The 17339-nt window shown below is 38.6% G+C and overlaps 1 protein-coding gene across 4 annotated transcripts in view; it reads right to left on the minus strand.

The window, feature by feature from the left end:
* PLCL2 (phospholipase C like 2) overlaps positions 1-17339 on the minus strand; it is a 206989-nt gene that overhangs the window by 77265 nt on the left and 112385 nt on the right. Inside the window, exon 1 of one of the 4 annotated variants that reach the window (XM_077130042.1) lies at positions 373-894. The exons of the other annotated variants lie outside the window; for them this stretch is intronic. The gene's annotated coding sequence lies outside the window, so the exon portion shown is untranslated. Of the gene's footprint in view, positions 1-372; positions 895-17339 lie in introns of those variants that run through there. 4 annotated transcript variants of the gene reach the window in all.

Genomic DNA, 17339 nt, shown 5'->3' on the forward strand with positions numbered 1-17339 from the left:
ACATTTAATAAAGACAAGATACTTATTATATAAGGAAATTTAATTTCTCTTGTTATGTGTATCCCAAAGGCTCCACTAGTAAAAATACATCACAAAGATAAGGTGTTTACCCATTTATTTATATATATATATATATATATATATATATATATATATATGGCATAACCTTAACATTGTAACCTTTTATTTCTGTCATTTTTTCACATCAATATTCTATCACCACTTGCAAATTTGTTACAAATGATGTATTTCAAATTCATAGGTCTCTGTCATCAAAAGAGAGAGAAAAGAACGAATAGCAAGTTAATAACAGATATACACGCACTCATGCACACATCTGCGGGACAGGCAGCAGCTTAACGTCATACTTACGGCTTTAAAACGCTCCCTTGTTTACATGGACTAGCTCTGGCCTTGAGCTGTAACTTCTAACACTGACCGCAGGCACGTCAACACGGCCCCCACGCACAGGCTGATGACCTGACAGCAGGGACACCCCTCTTCCTCTCCTGAGATGTCCTGCCACTTCCTGCTGCTCTCTCTCCTGTCACCTAGAACCATCCTGTCTTCTCCACAGCACACAGAGGCCTGAACGAGATGGCCTCTGTTTCCCCTTCCTCTGCAGGATTAGAGCTACTAGAAAACACCGAGAGGGGAGGGTGCCCGCTTAGAGACCAGCAAGGAGAGCAGGTGCGATGCAATGAAAAGAGCAGTATGCAGGCTGGTCCCCAAGGCCAAGAGGAAAGGAAGAGGACAGAAGCATTCATCTGGGAGGGAAGAAGAACAAGGGTTCAATGGTGGGAGATCCGGGCCCCCACAATTCCAAACTCCCTGGGGTCGTTATCCCACCCCTCCTCATTTCTACCTGGCTATCCCTCCTCAGCCCTGCAATGATCACGGGCAAGCCAGAGTGAGGCAGCTGATCAGGAGCACAGTTAGAATCTATTTTTGATGTTGCTGTTAATGCAGGTTAATTTAAATTAAACAGTGAAAAGTGATCAAACAATACGTGCTATGCATGTGGGTTTTTTTTTAAGCTAAAAGAAAACTAAAGGACTATAACTTACAAGTGCTAATTACCTAAAAGCAGAGAAACAACACAGGTTTCTACTGAGATGAAGTTGACTCAAAATGCTTTTTAAAATGGTATAAATAATACCTCAGAGGTGGCTGGAATATTGTGAGTACTCACCACCCAAAAGCTCCTGAGTGATGAACACAACAGAATGTAAACTTGGTCTACTGATGCATTTCTGCTACTCTATCAGCCTGTATTAAAATCAGCAGAAGGAAGAGAAAACCAGCTTCCAAAAGAAACCTCCTCCATATCAACCTTGAATTTCTGAATAAAGAATCATAGGATTTAGAACTGGAAAGAAGCTTAAAGATTCATTTATTCATTTAACCAACACATATGTGCTGAATAACAATTTTGTGCCAGGAATGATTTTAGGTAAAAGCAATGAACCAGAAGCCACCTAGTTCAAAAGGAGCCACCTAGTTCAAAAGGAGACTTTTCTGGGCTATAGGAAACTCAGCAAGAGTAAAAATGTTTACAGACTTATAGCTGGCATTAAAAATGGAAAGAGACATGCTGAGTCATAAGGAAAAAGAGTTATTTCTAATGAGATTATCTAATTTATTGAATAGAAGATTGTCACTGCCTTTGGCCACTCTAACTGCCATCTGGGATATTTAAGGAGCAGCACATGGGCAATTTCACAAATTCTTATCCTGAAATGAGGTAACAGATAAGCAGGGCTCGTTTCCTCTGCTGGCCACAAAGTGCTAGGTCCTTGTGCTAGCTCATTCTGGAGAAGAGAACCAATCTGAGAAGCTGCAGCCTTGCCTAGGGGCACGTGGAGAGCTAATGCCTTGCTGAAAGAGAATGACCTCCTATTTTCTACTGTAGTTGCCCTGTATTTGTCCATTTTCCGTTTGATTATTCCTCAATAAACCTCATGAGAAAATGAAGCATAAATATCAGACTCAATGTACAAACAGAAAGAGAAAACAAGTCAAGACAGAGATGTGGTGGGGGCTGGTGGGGACATTTCAAGATCTCAGGGGCACACAGGATGAAAACAAAGCAGCCACGTATCCCTCTGGTTTGTTTTCAGTCAAGTTTTTTGCTTTAATTTCAGTTATGAATAACACTAAAAAGGGTGTGTGATGGTTATGCTTATCAGAGGGGCCCAGAATTGAAGAGAGTTGAGAAACACTGGGCTAAAGAAATGTTTGCCCTTAACAAACCAAAACAACACAAAAAACCCAAGAAACAATCTGAGGTCCATTAAATGAGCACAGCAAGGCCTGACCTTCATTTAGCTCAATAACAATAACTCTGAATTGAAAGAATAAATCATGCTGGGCACATCGGGTGACTCTGAAGGTTTCCCCACTTCTTCAAAAACTCTCATGTGCTGTCCAAGATGAGCAAAAAGAAAGAAAAAGAAAAGAAATAAGGACGTGGAGCAGAGCAGTCACTCTGAAGGTCATTTTTATAAAATAAGATGAATTGAAGAAGTATAAAATAACTTGAAGAAAAGCTGGATACGGTTAAATGTTGCTTCCTGCTCATCGGGAAGGGCCCTTTGTTGTAAGCACAGAGTAAACTGACCCATGAATGCTTCCCCTCGGGGTCCTCCTCTTCTATGATGTCTTTTACTGTATCCCAGAAGTCTGGGAAGGGGTCCATGAGGGCACAGATCTGATGATGGCTTGAAAGTCATGAAATGGGGCAAGGCCAGTTCCAATGATGGCTAAGGATGCAGAAAGCCATAAGAATGTCACTCTTACCCAAACAACAAGAAAAAGCCAGACAATCTATGAAATTATAACTTTTCTTGAATCCATCAGAGAGCTGTGGTCACAAGGAAACTGACTTCCAAAGAGTGACAAGCCCCTGTAAAGACAGACAGGACATAAGAACTGTTGAATCTTTGGCAGAGAACAGGAGGAAAAGGTATCTACCACAGAAGCAGGTAAGAAGAAAGTAACTAGAACTGTAAGGAATTCCTTAAGGTCACTGAGGGCTATATGGGTAGTTTAGGGTAACTGGGAGTCCGGACACAGGGGGAGTTTGCACCATTTTTAAGTCTTCTGGATGGGCCTGCATTAGATGCTCCCGAGAAAGATGGGGTGCAGGGATGAGTGTGAACCCCTTGCAAGGGCACAGGGAAGTAGGAGGTGATGGCTGCCACTGGGGTACAGCAGGAAGCGCTGCCTACCTTCCTTACCCTCCTCACATAGGAAGCAAAAGCCTTAAGCCACTCTTGAAGAGGCAGAAAGCACTCTGGCTTTCCTAGGGCCCCTGGGGGAAGAACAGAAACAAAATCTACTTCCAGAACCACACAAATATCCACTGCCCCTGGAGCAGGGGTAGAAGAACCTCTTGGACCCAGAAGTTCTGCTACCAACAGGGGAAGGGGCAGAAAACTGCCTGTGCCCAAACCCACCATAGACACTAGGCAGAGTTTGGGTGCAATGGAAGGTGGGGCAAGAATGCTGAAAGGGCCCCACCCCTGAGACCCAGGTGCACAGGGCTGCCTAAGACTGAAACTGGACCAAGAATTCCCCCAGCCCTACCAGGAGGCCAGCATAGAACAGCAAGGAGTCTACGACCAGAGGAAGGGTAAGAGCATGGACAGAGCTGCATACTGAAGGTGGTGGAATAACACTGAGTAAACCTTTAGCACCTTGCCCCCACCCTAAACACTAGGTTACAGCAACTCACCTGGAGGTATTTGAAGCCAGAGATGCACTGAAGGTAGCAACAATAAAAAATCCAAACTCAACTTGATTACTACCTAGACTAACTCAACTTCCCCAGCACTAATGACCTGGAAGAAGAGGCATGCCTATCTCTGAGCCTAAATGGTATTTACTTCAGTATCTCTTAAACATTCAATAAAATTACAGGATACACACAGCAAAAGAACAAACAAGCTAGTGTCAAGAGATCAAGCAATCAGGAGAGCCCAAACTCAGAGGTGTCTTAGATGTTGTAACTATAAAAATGAACTTTAAAATAACTATGGTTAATATATTCAAGGATCTAATGGAAAAGGTGAGCCAGTATGCATGATCAGATGGGATATTTCAGCAGAGATGAAAATTATAAAAAGTAGTCCACTGGAAATGCTATTAAAAAAAAAAACCAAGCTCTCCACCATGCACACAGCAGGGAGAGCCTTCCAAAGTTAAAGGAGCCACAACATCTTTTGCTGGTGGGACCTGCAGACAGACAAGCGCCACATACTGGGCAGGATAAGAAAAACAGAGCCCAGAGATCTCACAGGAAAGTCTTTCAACCTGCTGGGTCTCACACTCAGGGAAATCTGATTAAATGTCCAGACGCCAGCAAAAAATAACAAATCACACCAGGAAAATTGAAGATATGGCCCAGTCAAAGGAACAAACCAATAGTTCAAATGAGATACAGGAGCTGAGACAACTAATTCTGAATATACGAACAGAAATGGAAAACCTCTTCAAAAACCAAATCAATAAATTGAGGGAGGACATGAAGAAGGCAAAGGATGAACAAAAAGAAGAAATGGAAAGTGTGAAAAAACAAATCACAGAACTTATGGGAATGAAAGATACAGTAGAAAAGATGAAAAAAACAATGGAAACCTACAATGGTAGATTTCAAGAGACAGAGGTTAGAATTAGTGAACTGGAGGATGGAACATCTGAAATCCAAAAAGAAACAGAAACTATAGGGAAAAGAATGGGAAAATTTGAGCAGGGGCTCAGGGAATTGAATGATAATATGAAGCGCACAAATATACGTGTTGTGGGTGTCCCAGAAGGAGAAGAGAAGGGAAAAGGAGGAGAAAAACTAATGGAAGAAATTATCACTGAAAATTTCCCAACTCTTATGAGAGACCTAAAATTACAGATCCAAGAAGTGCAGCGCACCCCAAAGAGAATACATCCAAATAGGCATTCTCCAAGACACTTCTAGTTAGAATGTCAGAGGTCAAAGAGAAAGAGAGGATCTTGAAAGCAGCAAGAGAAAAACAATCCATCACATACAAGGGAAACCCAATAAGACTATGTGTAGATTTCTCAGCAGAAACCATGGAGGCAAGAAGACAGTGGGATGATATATTTAAATTACTAAAAGAGAAAAACTGCCAACCAACACTTCTATATCCAGCAAAATTGTCCTTCAAAAATGAGGGAGAAATTAAAACATTTTCAGACAAAAAGTCACTGAGAGAATTTGTGACCAAGAGACCAGCTCTGCAAGAAATACTAAAGGGAGCACTAGAGTCAGATATGAAAAGACAGAAGAGAGAGGTGTGGAGAAGAGTGTAGAAAGAAAGAAAATTAGATATGATATATATAATATAAAAGGCAAAATGGTAGAGGAAAGTATTATCCAAACAGTAATAACACTAAATGTTAATGGACTGAATTCCCCAATCAAAAGGCATAGACTGGCAGAATGGATTAAAAAATAGGATCCTTCTATATGCTGTCGAGAGGAAACACATCTTAGACCCAAAGATAAACATAGGTTGAAAGTGAAAGGTTGGGAAAAGATATTTCATGCAAATAACAACCACAAAAGAGCAGGAGTGGCTATACTAATATCCAACAAGTTAGACTTCAAATGTAAAACAGTTAAAAGAGACAAAGAAGGACACTATATACTAATAAAAGGAACAATTAAACAAGAAGACATAACAATCATAAATATTTATGCACCGAATCAGAATGCCCCAAAATACGTGAGGAATACACTGCAAATACTGAAAAGGGAAATAGACACATCTACCATAATAGTTGGAGACTTCAATTCACCACTCTCATCAATGGACAGAACATCTAGACAGAGGATCAATAAAGAAATAGAGAATCTGAATATTACTATAAATGAGCTAGACTTAACAGACATTTATAGGACATTACATCCCACAAGAGCAGGATACACCTTTTTCTCAAGTGCTCATGGATCATTCTCAAAGATAGACCATATGCTGGGTCACAAAGCAAGTCTCAACAAATTTAAAAAGACTGAAATCATACAAAACACTTTCTCAGATCATAAAGGAATGAAGTTGGAAATCAATAATAGGCAGAGTGCCAGAAAATTCACAAATACACGGAGGCTCAACAACACACTCTTAAACAACGAGTGGGTCAAGGAAGAAATTACAAGAGAAATTAGTAAATATCTCGAGGTGAATGAAAATGAAAACACAACATATCAAAACCTATAGGACGCAGCAAAGGCAGTGCTAAGAGGGAAATTTATTGCCCTAAATGCCTATATCAAAAAAGAAGAAAGGGCAAAAATTCGGGAATTAACTGTCCACTTGGAAGAACTGGAGAAAGAACAGCAAACTAACCCCAAAGCAAGCAAAAGGAAAGAAATAACAAAGATTAGAGCAGAAATTAATGAAATTGAGAACATGAAAACAATAGAGAAAATCAATTAAGACCAGAAGTTGGTTCTATGAGAAAATCAACAAGATTGATGGACCCTTAGCAAGATTGACAAAAAAGAAGAAGAGAGAAAACGCAAATAAATAAGATCAGAAATGGAAGAGGAGACATAACCACTGACCTCACAGAAATAAAGGAGGTAATAACAGGATACTATGAACAACTTTATGCTAATAAATACAACAATGTAGATGAAATGGACAAGTTCCTAGAAAGGTATGAACAACCAACTTTGACTCAAGAAGAAATAGATGACCTCAACAAACCAATCACAAGTAAAGAAATTGAATCAGTCATTCAAAAGCTTCCCAAAAAGAAAAGTCTAGGACCAGACGGCTTCACATGTGAATTCTACCAAACATTCCAGAAAGAATTAGTACCAACTCTCCTCAAACTCTTCAAAAAAATCAAAGTGGAGGGAAAACTACCTAATTTATTCTATGAAGCCAACATCACCCTCATACCAAAACCAGGCAAAGATATTACAAAATAAGAAAACTACAGACCAATCTCTCTAATGAATATAGATGCAAAAATCCTCAACAAAATTCTAGCAAATAGAATCCAGCAACACACTGAAAGAATTATACATCATGACCAAGTAGGATTCATCCCAGGTATGCAAGGATGGTTCAACATAAGAAAATCAATTAATGTAATACACCATATCAACAAATCAAAGCAGAAAAATCACATGATCATCTCAATTGATGCAGAGAAGGTATTTGACAAGATTCAACATCCTTTCCTGTTGAAAACACTTCAAAGGATAGGAATACAAGGGAACCTCCTTAAAATGATAGAGGGAATATATGAAAAACCCACAGCTAATATCATCCTCAATGGGGAAAAATGGAAAACTTTCCCCCTAAGATCAGGAACAAGACAAGGATGCCCAGTATCACCACCGTTATTCAACATCGTGTTGGAGGTTCTAGCCAGAGCAATTAGACAAGAAAAAGAAATACAAGGCATCAAAATTGGAAAGGAAGAAGTAAAACTATCACTGTTTGCAGATGATATGATACTATACGTCGAAAACACTGAAAAATCCACAGCAAAACTACTAGAGCTAATAAATGAGTACAGCAAAGTAGCAGGTTACAAGATCAACATTCAAAAATCTGTAGTGTTTCTACACACTAGCAATGAACAAGCTGAGGGGGAAATCAAGAAACGAATTCCATTTACAATTGCAACTAAAAGAATAAAATACTTAGGAATAAAAAAAAAAACCATGGTATCAGTGATGATTGATTCCTTTCATAGGTTTCAAAGTATACTGGACACAGGCAAGGAAAGAATCGATGATCTTGAAAACAGGTCAATATAAATTATTCAAACTAAAACATGAGGAGACAAAAGAGTAAAAAAATACAAAACCGAACACCAAGATTGTCATCTGACATATGTGAAAACTGAACTCCAGGAGGTAAAGAGAGAGAGAGAACAGGAACGAAGAAATATTTGAAGAGATAATGTCCTAAAACTTTCCAAATTAAATCAAAGAAATACAAAACCACAAGAAGGATCAAACCACACACACACACATACACACACACACACGCACATGCACATGCACATGCACGCGCATATCTAGCTATCATAGCCAAACTGCTGAAAACCAAACCTAAAGAAAAGTTTTAAGGTGGCCAGAGGAAAAAAGAAAGTTACATACACTGGAAAGCAAATAAGAATATAGTTCAGATGGATTACAAGTGATCCACCTACAACTAACTGTACATTGCATACTTGACCAACAGTTTGTAAAGGTACTGTAGCTGCATATAATGAATAAATTTTATTGGAAAAGTTATTTACTTATAAAGCATAAATTTTATACTTATAAATTTCCCAGTGCTACCAACAGCAAAAATGTCCCTAAACCTAAATGTTGGTCTCTAAGGCAGCCCAGGTGGGTTTCAGAGGCTGCACAAGCTTGTGTTCAGACTCCGAAAGCCATCTGCAAACGACCCACAGTTCCTCTAAGAAATTTAGAATCATGACTCTGATTAAGATAACTTTAAAGGCAAAGAAAAAGATTAACATTTCTTAAGAAAGAATGTCAGTCTTAACAGAATAAAGACAAAAGATAAATGTTTCACAGGGTGGCAAAGGTTATCCAAAAAAGAAATGACAAACTGAAAGACAAGAAAGAGAAAAGAAACAATGTAATTTATGGATATAGGCAATAGAATTTTATTAACAAAAACAGGAAAATGAATAGAAACAGAAAGAACTCTCATTTATGGCTGTGAAATGGCTTTCCTAATGTCTATGCTAGGAATCACTCACAGAAATGCTAAGGGGCCATAAGATACAAACCAGTATTGAAAGTCCTCCACGTCTCAGTTTCCCCACCTGCAAAATAGGGGTAAAAATAATATGCACCTCCCCTCCCCAAATGTTATTATCGTACTTACTTCATGGGGTTGTTATGGTAATAAAATGAGTTCATATTGGAAAAATGCCTGGAATTTGGATTCTGCCTCAGATTTTGTATCCCTACATTAGGTCCTGTTACGTAAATGAATTTGAGGCTGGGATTATTTCTTCGAGAAAGAAAAATATAAAGAAACACTATCATAAATGTGTACCTGCAATACTATAATCACTTAGGATTTGCTGAAGTTAGTCTAATCCTAGAAGAAACTAAATGAATGCCACTCCCATTGAGCCTTTGCTAAACTGATGCCACTCTAAAAGAGCTTTTGAAGCAGAACCAAAATGGATAGAATGTCTAATGAAGACTGAGAAACTGACAAAGATAACTAGATGCCCTCTCAAAATAAAGATTCAGAAGGCTGCATCCTCACATCTCTAAGTTCCAAATAAATAAACGATTTCTCAGTCTCTTACTAATTTTAAATCTGTCAGTTTAATTACAAATATAATTAATATAGGCACAGTATACATATATAAAAAGTACAAATCTGAAACAATGATCCCAATAATATTTTTTAACTAAAAAAAAAAAAACAAAAAAACAAATGACTTTGCTCAAAGCATTTTCTGACCAAAATTATTCAGAAGATTCCGTATAATTCACAGTCTCATGTTACTTGCAGCATAGATAAACCTACCAGGTTCAAAACAGCTACATGTAAAATAAACAAATTTCCAATTTCTGTAAAATGAAGCTTTGAAAGTCAGGTTGAAACCTCCATATCATTTGATTTAATATGGTTTACACCTGTCTTTAAAACAACAGGTTTTTAAATTATGAAATCAGAGAACCATAATGAAATGCAACATCACTTTCACAACAGCAGTTTTTTTGTGAAACAATCTCACTTGCTACTTAAATATTTATTCAAAATAAATGCACAAGACCATAATGTACATCTGTGTCCAATGCAAATTGCAATAAAATTTGTCAGTTTTCTCCAGTAACAAAAACTTAATGGCAAGCACTTTGCTCCCATAAACTGCACTAGCAATACTTTTACATTCCAGTGAAAATATTGATGCTAATGAATTTAAATTTATGAACTATTGTAATGGTACTTCGGTGGCCCACTTTATTGTGAAAATCGTGTATATAGTAACTCTATATTCAACATGTTACAGAGCCTGCTGATTTCCTATATACAGAGCTATTTTGAAATCTGATTGCATAACAGCCTAGTAAATGGTACCGAATGTTAAAAGGTATGTATGTTGAATTACATAATGTGAATGTTTATCTGCAAACACGATCAATTCTAAAAGTACCTTCTTAATCACCTTTTTTTCTCCCTTAAGTTGTGGTGGTTCTTTACTATTTCGGGAGAGCTTATGAGGAACAATCGATTTCTCTCATTTTTAAACCTTAACTCTGGCATTGCTGGGGTTGGAAGAAGACTGATGTAATCTGGGGGCAGTCAGGAGTTAGCAGAAAAGGGAAGCATCCGTGAAGACATTTATGCAGGCAAAGCTCCTGCCTCGGGCCACACCTACGACCGCAGTGGAGCAACCACAGTTTATTCAATCAGACAGTTTAATAATTCCATAATTATTTTAAAATTAAAATTTTAAGGAAAATCGCTCCACTGAAAATTTATCATGCATGCAATTGTTTTTTATCTTTTCTTGCAGGAAAAAGTTCTTCCTGGAGCCTTCTTTTTTAATCTGATGGCTTATTTTTATATGAAATTAGTGTGTGGGGTAGGGGGACAATCAGATCAAGGAAAAAAATACTCCCCCACCCCCCTAAACACAAAAAACAAAATAATGAGTCATAAAAAAGGGGAACTCAATGCTTTTCCACAAAATACTCTTTTAGTATGAAGCCATTCATGAGGTCTGCTGCACCAGCCCAGCCCTCCCTCTTCTCCAAAGTCATAGCGTTATTTATGGTCTTCGCCCTATAATTTAATATGATCATGGTTTTATTCCGTTTTGTGTTAGTCTTAGCTCCACAAGTATGGTCTGAACGTCCTGAGGGAATGGGCTATATCTCATCACCTAGCGCATGCTGGAGCAGTGCTGAGAAGACAACAGCTGCTGCTGACAGCTGGTCATCAAAGCCAAGTCAATGACTGTTTTGGAATTTAAAAAAGGACAAAACAAGTTAATTCTTTAAACAAAATGGCTATTAGTGTAAGGTAAGGTAATGATTTTTAAAAGAAGAAATCAGGCTGTCGTTTCTTCAACTGAAAGGTAGCAAATTATGTAACTTTTATATCATACATATCAAAATTAAAAAAAAAAACTCAGCGATACTAGAAGCCTTGAACGCAAAAAGTAAGAAGATAAAATCAACAGTACAAGGATAGGCAGGTAGATGCTTTAATTTTCTAAGATTCTTCAGCTTTGGCTATCAAATTAATGTTAATCTATAACATATCAGAAAATCAATTATACTTCTACAGCAATGCTAGGTGATAGTCAAAAAGCTATGTTTAGCAAGTAACAAAATGTCTATGGCTACCAAAGGACCCTAGCACACCAAAATTTGCTAACCAGACATTTTTCAATAACAGTATCCTTTTTATCATCTTATTGGGCCTCTATCACATCTTTTTTAGCTCTTTCCTGAACTTCAACATCCTTTCCCTGAAGACCAGCTTCCTTTCATTGCTGATCCATTTTCACCTATGGTCCCGTCTCAATCTCCTGGCCCAGGAATTTAGGATCATCTTGCACATAGCTTGCGTTTATGTATTACTTGGCTACCGTGTACACAAGAATCCTATGACCTGAGTGTTATCAGGTTCTCCATTTCACAGAGAGATGAAGCAACTAGCCTACAGGTGTCCGGCCGGAGGCTGTGAGGTCAGGCTAGCAGGGACAAGGCTAATCAGGACAGCACTGAGCCCAGGAGTGCTGTATCAGATCTGCCTCGGGACGGCCCTCCTTCCTTCACGCCTTGAGAAACCACAGCTTTAACTCCAGCGAGTGCCAGTATACTACAATAGAAGTACGAACCCAACAACTGCCATTTCTTCCCCAATTACTGGGTGCTTCCCAGGTGGAGGCCCTGGACTAAATGGTTTGTTTCTTTCTTACCCTCATCACAACTCGGAGGTAGGGAGCTCGCCCTTGTGATAGGGATGAGAATAGTAACCCATCCAAGTTCTCAAACCCAGGCCTGCCCAGCACCAATGCCCTCCGTCACTCTGCAGCACAGCGTACGCGTGGCCTCCTGCGGCCTGGGCGCCCAGACCCAGTAGGGTTGACCATGGCACTGCCCTCATCAAGAACCTGCAGCAGCTTTCTCATGCACCTCCTGCGCCCGGACACCTCTCCCTGACTTTCTAGAGTCTTCTCAGCAGCTTGTATCCTCCCTAATTTTCCATTATTCCCTAAATACAAACCCTCCTGCATTAGAATGTCGAGGTTCATCAGCCATTTCCAGGCTATGGCTTATTTCCCTTCCAGTATTATTCTCTCTTCCATACTGACATCTCCAAATTCTACTCCACCTAAAGATCTTGTCTAAAGCACGGCTCATCCGTGCAGTCCTCTGTACTTACTTGAGGGTGGATCAGCCTCTCTTCTCTCAAATCCTTTAGGCTTAAGGCAAGTAATACACAGATAGCAAGATACTAACAAAATCTGTGAACTTTTCTTCCCAGACCAGAACATAAATTCCTAAGAAGCAGAGTTTGCTTTTTAAAAGTTTATTTATTTACTTATTCTATCCTCCACTGAGCCTAATGCCATACTTACACAAATCAGGTATCCAATACATAATGAAAATAGCAAAATTATATTTGTGCTCAATAAAAATAAAGACCAGTTTTAATGATCTGGCTCCCCGTTTTAAAGTGGTTTAATTAAACTTCAAATGTTAGATTTTAATATATTAGGAGGAGAATAATTACAATAAACTTTAAAAGTTTTTAATTTTTATAAGAGCAGTTATGGTGTTACAGAAAAATTATGCCCCCCACTCACACACACACAGTTCTCCTTAATATTAATACTTAGCACTTATACGGTACTTTTGAGACAAAAGATGAAACAATATGATTATAGTTATGCTATCAACTTTAGCCCACTGTTTACATTAGGGTTTACTCCCTGAATTGTATATTTTGTGGCTTTGTGCGTGTGTGTGTGTGTGCGTGTGTGTGGCAATTTATATGTAACCTAAAATTTCTTTTTTCAAATATACAGTTCAGTGATGTTAAACACATTCACAAAGTTGTACCTCCATTACCATCATCCATTGCCAAAACCATTAAACTACTCCAATTAAACAACTAAACATAATTCCCCATTCCCCTCCCACATTTGGCCCCTTGTAACATGTATTCTAGATTCTGACTTTATCTATTTGAATAAACTTTTTATTTCATATAAGCGATATCATACCGCATTTGTCCTTCTGGGTCTGGTTTATTTCACTCAACATGTCTTCAACACTAATCCATGCTATAACATGCACTAGAACTTCATTCCTTTATATAACCAAATAATATTCCGATGCATATATACATCACATTTTGTGTATTGATTCAGAAGTTAATGGACACTTGTGTCACTTCCATCTTATGGCAATTGTGAATTCAATTCTTTTGGGTATATATATATACCAAGAAATGGTCTTGCCAGGTCATATGGTAATTCTATATTTAACTTCTTAAGAAATCTCCAAACTGTCTTCCATGGTAGCTGTGCAATTCTACCTTCCCGCCAATGAGTGGTCTTATCTCTCAATATCCTCTCCAACAGTTGTTAATTTTCCACTTTTTGAATAGTACCCATTCCAGTGGGTGTGAGATGGTATCTCACTGTGGTTTAGATTTGTCAATATCACTGGCAAATACAGTATTATGGCCAACAGCACTGAATATGTATTTATTGACCGTCTGGATAACCATCTTTGGAGAAATGTCCATTTAAGTCTTCCTCCCATTTTTAAATGGTTGCTGGTCTTTTTGCTCTTGAGTTGCAGGAGTTCTTCATACATTCTAAATACTAAACTCTTAGCAGATAAATGATTTCCAAATATTTTCTCCTATTCTCTAGATTGTGTTTTTACTTTCTTGATAAAGTACTTTGACATACAAAAATTTTAAATTTTGATTAAGACCCACATATTTATTTATTTTCGTTTGTTCCTTGTGTTTTTGGTGTAAAGTCTAAGAAATCACTGCCTAACACAAGATTCTGAAGATGTCTTACTATGATTTCTTCTGGGAGTTTTATAGTTCTGGAGAACTATGTGCACTTGAGAACAAACAACGTATATTCTGCTATTTTTTGGTGCAGTGTTCTGTATGCATCTGTTAGGTCTAGCTCATTTATAGTATAGTTCAAGTTCCCTGTTTTCCTTATCTTTTGTCTAGATGTTCATATATTGATGTAATGGTGTATTGAAGTTATTCAATTATTACTGTAGTGGTGTCTACTTATTTGTTCCTTCAGTTTTGTTAATGTTTGCCTCCTGCATTTTGGTGCACCATGATTAGGTGCATGAATGTTTCATCGTTATTCCTTCTTTGTCTACTGATCCTTATATTAATATATAGTGTCCTTCTTTGTCTCTTGTAATAGCTTTTAATTTAAAGTCTATTTTGTCTGATATTAGCATAGCTACTCCATCTCTCTTTTGTTTACTATTTGCATGGAATTTTTTTTCCATCTTTTCACTTTCAACCTATTTGTGTCTTTGCATCTACACTTTTGCCCAGTGTCTTTGGGCAGGCACTGGAAATTGAACCCAGGTCTCCAGCATGCCTGGCGAGAACTTTCTATGCTGAGCCACCGTGGCCCGCTTCTTGCTTTTTAACCCATTCTGTCATTCTTTTTATTGGGGAGTTTAGTACATTCACATTCAGTACAGCTACTGATAAAGCAGGACTTCAGCCATTTAGACCTTTGTTTCTTATATATCTTAACATTTTTGTTCCTCTTTTCCTTTATTGCAGACTTATTTTGTGTATAATTGATCTTCCATGATGTAACTGATTGTGGTAGTTAGATTCAGTTGTCAACTTGGCCAGGTGAAGGTGCCTAGTTCTGTTGCTGTGGCCATGAGCCAATGGTACGTGAACCTCATCTGTTGCTAATTACATCTGAGTCGGCTAGGAGGCGTGTCTGCTGCAATGAATGACATTTGACTTAATTGGCTGGTGCTTAAATGAGAGACCACAACATATCTCAGCACTCGCAGCTCAGCCCAGGCCTTCGGAGATGCAGAAAGAAGTCACCCTGGGAAAAGTTGTTGGAACCCAGGGGCCTGGAGAGAAGACCAGCAGAGACTATCCTGTGCCTTCCACGTAAGAAAGAACCTTAGTGGAAAGTTAGCTGCCTTTTCTCTGAAGAACTAACAAAATAAATTCCCTTTTATTAAAAGCCAATCTGTCTCTGGTGTGTTGCATTCCGGCAGCTAGCAAACTAGAACACTGACTGATCCATTTCTCATTTCTGTTTTTTTGTATATATTTTAAATACTTTCTTTGTGGTTACCTTGGGCTTTGTATTAAAACAACTTAAGCCTATAACCTACTAATTCAAAAAAATGCCAACGTAAGTTCAATAGCACACCCAGTGTGTTCCTACACTCCTTTATTTCTCCCTCTTTCTGTTGCCTTTGTCACACCTTACCTCTTTATACTTTACATGTCCATAAATGAAAATCTATTATTCAATCGTATTCTAAATCTTACAGGAAAAAAGTTACACACTGAGGATACCGTACAATTGGGTTTTGCAGTTACACATGTAATTGCCTTTACTGGAGTCTTCACTTCTTCAAACTGCTCCAAGCCACTCTACTGTCCTTTCTTTTCAACTTGAAGAACTGCCTTTGGCATTTATTATAGGGCAGGTATCTTAGTGACTACCTCTTGCAGTTTTTGCTTATTTGTGAACATCTTAAATGCTCCCTTGTTTTTGAAGGATAGTTTTGCTGGATAAAGAATTTTTTGCTGGCAATTTTTCTATTTCAGGACCTTAAATATAACATACTGCAGTATAACATACTGCTTTCTTGCCTCCATGATTTCTGCTGAGAAATTGGTCTAATTGAGGATCCCCTGATTGTGATGTATGCTTTTCTTTTGCTGCTTCCAGAATTTTATCTTTATCTTTGGAATTCAACATCTTGACTAGTGTGTGTCTTGGAGTAAGTCTATTAGGATTTATACTGTATGGAGTTCACTGCACTCCTTGGGCATGTATACTTATGTCTTTTGTAAGATTTGTGAAATGTTTGGCCACTATTTCCTCAAATATTCTTTCTGCCCCTTTTTCCTTCCTCTCTCTTTCTGGTATCCCCTGTAATATGCGTGTGGTTACACTTCATGTTGTCCCACAAGTCCCTTAGCTCACTTTTTTTTCACTCTCTTCTCTATCTTCTCTTCCCAATGTATGATTTCAATTTTCCTACCTTCGAGTTTGCTAATTCTTTCTTCTGCCTGCTCAAATCTGCTGTTGTATGCCTCGAGTGTATTTTTAATCTCCACTTCTATGTTTTTCATCCCCATAATTTGTTACCTTCTTTCACAAACTTTCTAATTCTTCTTTTTGGTCACACTTGTCTTCCTTCTATCCTTATTTCCTACATACAAATTTAGTTTTTTTCTGTCCATGTTTTCCTTCAGTTCCTTGAATTGATTTTGGAGATTTAACTGAATGCCACTACTGATTAATTTATCTGACTGCATTTCCACTGAAGGTTTAATTTGTTTCCTTGACTGTGCCATCTTCTCCTATTTCTTTGTATGGCTTGTTATCTTTTGTGGATGCCTGGGCATTTGACTGTTTTGATTTGCCAGCCTTAGAAGTCAGTTTTCCCTCTTGCTTAGGGTTTTTGTGTAGATTGTCTGGGTGTTAAGACCCTCCTTCAATGCTTGGCCCAGGCCATATCTCTCTGCACCTGCCTCTTGTCCTGGGCAGGTGCAGTAACTGTTAAGATTACCCAGTTATGTGTGTCTGTTTCTCCTCCAGGAGAGGATTCGCTTTCCTCTGTTCCGCCTTCTGGTGTCCTGTCTGTTCTATGTTTTCATATACATTTTTGCCCCCAATCAGCTATGATTTGCTCAACTTCTCTCCCAGACTGGGAGCCATCTTTCCACTCCAGGGCCCTAGGTCTGCCCTGCCCTACAGCAACTGGGTTTCCCCTTCTTATATGTTTTTTCTGCCTCTCGTATCTTCTGTGTTAAATGATTTCAACTCACAGAGCCAGATGGGGTCATTGTTCAAAAGTACCTGATTTTTCCCTTTAAGTGCACCAGTAATTAGGGACTGGGCAGGGCTGGGCTGGCAGTGTGCATAGCCTGTTGATAGCTGTGCAGGCCACTATGGTTTCTGAGGGATCACATCATATGCTCCTGCATGTCAACCACTAAAGCCCTGCCTTGGGTCCCTGTTCCTCAACATGCATGAGACTCAAAGTCACAGCTGTGGGTAGTTCTGTGTTCAGCAACCATGGCAGGAGGTGC

This window comes from Tamandua tetradactyla, chromosome 15 (assembly GCF_023851605.1).
Source record: "Tamandua tetradactyla isolate mTamTet1 chromosome 15, mTamTet1.pri, whole genome shotgun sequence".
Classification (NCBI taxonomy): Eukaryota; Metazoa; Chordata; class Mammalia; order Pilosa; family Myrmecophagidae; genus Tamandua; species Tamandua tetradactyla.